Source organism: Spinacia oleracea, chromosome 2, assembly GCF_020520425.1.
Source record: "Spinacia oleracea cultivar Varoflay chromosome 2, BTI_SOV_V1, whole genome shotgun sequence".
Classification (NCBI taxonomy): domain Eukaryota; kingdom Viridiplantae; phylum Streptophyta; class Magnoliopsida; order Caryophyllales; family Amaranthaceae; genus Spinacia; species Spinacia oleracea.
Window position 1 is genome coordinate 86,700,290 of NC_079488.1, and position 4,130 is coordinate 86,704,419.

The 4,130-nt window shown below is 39.6% G+C and overlaps 1 long non-coding RNA gene across 1 annotated transcript; it reads right to left on the reverse strand.

The window, feature by feature from the left end:
• Positions 1-1,042: 1,042 nt before the first annotated feature.
• On the reverse strand, positions 1,043-2,608 carry LOC110798557 (uncharacterized). Its single transcript, XR_002536105.2, has 3 exons — positions 2,058-2,608; positions 1,843-1,906; positions 1,043-1,204 (listed from the first exon to the last, which is right to left on the reverse strand). It is a non-coding gene; the product is annotated as an uncharacterized lncRNA (long non-coding RNA).
• Between the last annotated feature and the right edge of the window lie 1,522 nt (positions 2,609-4,130).

Consider the following 4,130-nt stretch of genomic DNA (forward strand, 5'->3'; position numbering starts at 1 on the left):
AACTTCCTCACTTTGTCATTGGAAGGATCTAAAGGTGCGTAGAAACCCCCTCACTTTGTCATTGGGAGTAGCTACAGATGTTTTCGAAATCAAAGCTGTAAAGTGTAATTGGGCCTGGCCAAGCCCAATCACGAGGTAATTTTTTTTTAAAGATTCTCATTTTTAGGGTTAGCTAAACGAGAAAACCCCCTTGTTTTTATGGGACGTAAAACGAAGGAAGATCCAGCACATCGTTCTTTTTGGAAAAACGGAAAACCAATACTTTAATTTTTGGAAAAAATAAGAAAAAAAACTACTCACATCGCTCTTTTTTGGAAAAACGGAAAACCAATAACTACTCACATCGCTATTTTTTTGAAAAAAAAGGGAAAACCAAAGGCTACTCACATCGTTTTTTGGGAAAAACGGAAAACCAAAGGCTACTCACATCGTTTTTGGGAAAAACGGAAAACCAAAGGCTACTCACATCGTTTTTGGGAAAAACGGAAAACCATAAAGAGTTATCGCTGCAGCGACTAAGGACCTGCGCGGTTAGCGACGCAGACCCCGCCGGCTAAAGATGGCGAGCCTGTCCGCTAAGGGTGGACACCCCGTCCGATAGAAGTGGACGAATCTGTTTTGAAATTTGTTTGTGTTTATTTTTTGAAAATAAGGACCTACGTGGTTTGCGCCGTAGACCCCGCCGGCTGAAGATGCCGAGCCTATTTCATATTGTTTTTGAAGATTCTAATTTTCGAAAATTGAGGACCTGCGCGGCTAGTGACGCAGACCCCGCCCGCTGCGGGTGGGCGAGCCCTTGTCCGCTGAGGGTGGACGCCCCTGAATTCGTTTTTCAATTTGGGACTCGCGTGGTTCGTGACGCGATCCTGTCCTGTAACGCCCCGACTTCTAAACATCATTAATTAGGTTAATTAACTTCAATTAGCAGCGGAAACCCTAATTTAGTCGGAGCGTCACATGCCGTATCTCCCTCGTGGGAAATACAAGGTGACATAACCTTTTTAAATTACTAAATAAACTTTAATAATAATTACTTCTAGCATTGATTAAACATTAATATTAAAATCTAACTCAAATCATGAAATCAAACTTAGAGTTTAATTAATACATCCCTTTATTACTAATGACATAGTTGTCTTTACTAAACAAAGATCGTGAATTTGATGGTTGCATCCTCACTCTAAGGCATCCCATGATCGTGTACCTAAAACAAAAGCAACATCGTGAGCCGAGGCCCAGTAACATACTACCCTAACAACGTAAACTCATTTCAATTCATTTTATTTACTTTGCAATCAGGGAGAATAGAATATAGTAAATTACTTTCATAAAAGCATTATAATAAAACATCATTTATAACTTGAAACTTTAATAGTTCCTATTATCTTTCATAAACTTTCATTGTACTTGGTAACTGACAAGTTAGCCTTGCGGGACGTCTCCCACCTTGCGATAGTCCTCAAGGAGCACTCTCCCTTGTTGGACATACGCCCGTACCTAGATAGTTTCTCTTTTAGCTTGCGGTAACCCTCAAGGAGCACTCTCCCTTGTTGGGTGTCCCGCGGTACGGCGGTACGTGCACGACCTATAAATAGTAACCCCACTAACTGCCGAAACCTGTTACACTTTTATTTATCATGTTTCGTATCTTATTCGTAACTCATAAACATCATTCTTATAAAATCATTCATAAACACATTTAAATATCATCATTCATAAAACACACTTATAAACATATTTCATATCCCACAATCCAATAAAAACATATCATTATAAACATATTTCATAATCTCATAAAACACAGTTCATAAAGGGATTGTGGGTGTTAGCAATAGATGTTACCTCAACCGTAGTTTATACGTCCCGTTCGATGGACCATTCTTCCGAGCTCCAAAAATTATTTATACTTGTAATTTAAACGTAAAGTTATTAATTAGCAGCTAGTCCGTACTTAAAATCACGTAATTAAATTGTATAACTGCTTATAAATAATAATTTGTTTTGGAAATCAATTTACAACCTTTCGTAAATACACTAACCAATAAAAGAAAACTTACTCAATAATAGTTTGGTGTTAAAAGGGGCAAAGGTTGACTTTTGGAAATATGCGTACTGCAATAGTGCAATATTACTCCACTTAAGAAACCAAGTTTTAAAAGACAAAACTTTGGTCTAACATAACAGAGGACACGGTCACATGGAGCACAACAAGGAGGGAAGTGAGGCTTCGAGAGAGGTGGGCCAGGTGGCGGTGGTACAAGGTGGCGCCGGGCTGAGCTCAGGTGGCTGGAGATACATAGTGTCGGGTGTATAGGGGCAGCAGGCCGTGGTGGTTTGGTGGCTCGCACCGTAGAGGAGAGAGAAAGAGGGAGTATGTGAATTCGAATTTCTGTTTCGGTGACGAATGCTATAACATATACTTGTTATTTGTGGGTATTGGTTGACATTGGTTTGTGGTAAGGTGTATGATGGTGTGGTGGAAGAAGGTTGCAGAGGCGGCGGAGCCGCGTTGTTGGTGCGTAGAAACAGAGAGCTGAGGAGGTTGGGGTGTTTAAGGTTGTGCTAATTTTATTTGGTTTAAATTGTTGGGAAATGATTCATGGGTAAGTGAGGAGTATAAGCAGCTTTGATAGGTATTTATAGGGGAGTGAAGAAGCTAATTAACGTAAGCAATGAGATCATGCCAATGGTTTTGCAAAACATGGAATTTCAATACAAGGGAAATCTTGGGAGAAGAAGAATGACACCGGGGGTTTCATTACTGATGAGTAAGCCATAATAAGAGGAATGTGTGACACTTGGAAAGAAATATTGACTTTCATAGCTTGGTTCAACACGTATGGAAGAGTATGGAGGAAGAAGAAGGTAGTTTGTCCTCTTAGAGTCATAAGGGCAAAACAGTAATTTCACATAGTTGGTCTAATATTCAGAAAATTTGGTTGTTATTTTTGGAAACGACTATAAGTAGAAATGTTTAGCTAAAATAATTCTCTATAAAAATATCGTTAACGAAAAATAAATAAATTTTCGTTTATAAATTTATCGTTTAAAATAAATCGTAAAATCGTTTAAAATAACGCAATTTAATTATTCGTAATTATTTAAAACGAAATCAAGCTAATAAATATTTTTAATTTTAATAAATCAAGTTTAAAAATTTCGGGATATTACATGCCCACTAAGGTGGGCAAGTTTCCTACCTTTTTTTTCATCGTGATTTCTTTTTGAGAATGTCTTTTATTCATTCTGGCAAGAGCGAATTCTTTCGAGGGATGCTCGGATTTAGTTGTAACCTGAACGTGGGTTGACAACGGGTTTAGACGGACCTTTGTCTTGCGACCGTCTGCTTTCGTGGTTTTGAGCTAGTCTTTACGGCTCGATTTTTGCCACTACTTGGTCTTTGATCAGATGACCATGCACAAGTGTCAATGACGACCTTTCTCTGAGGTCGAACCTGCTTTTTTTTGAGATATCCAAACATGAGATGGTGTATGGCGTAGTCCGGGAATGTGATTTTGATTGTGCGCTCCTTGTTGGAGTATATTTTTTCGCGGAGCCCCCAAGCACTGGGGCCCGTTGGTCGTTTTTCGCATCTTGTAATCATGTTTGGGGTCATGCTCGTATGCGCGAGCGACCTTTTATAGTAGTGTGCTACTTTAGCGAAGTCGTGGAGTGCGACTTCAGTTTTCAGGCGACATCCGGTTTTAGCTTGGCCCGGATTAATCCTTTGACAGACAAACATTTTTTATTTGGGAAACCAACGACTTAACGACACACATTTTTGGTGTTTCGAAGAATGACCATGATATTTATTTTGATTTGAAAAGTGTACATAAGCATTTTCTGAGACAAGTCTAAGTTTCGACCAAGTTATAAAACGTTTATTTTTGCTTATTTGGGAGCTAAAGGTGCTTTTGGGCTTGATCCTACTTGCAATAGGGCCTCGTGTTTAGCAACACGGTTTTAAGTCCTTTCCTGTTCCGCGTTTTGTGAAATCTGGGCCTTGGGCTGCATTTCCGGCGCCCAAGGCTAGGCGTTAAACATTTCGGCGCCCAGCCATGGGCGCTGGAAGTTTTTTCCTGGTGATATTTGACTTTCGGATTTCCTAACACGTTTCCGAATGGGATCAG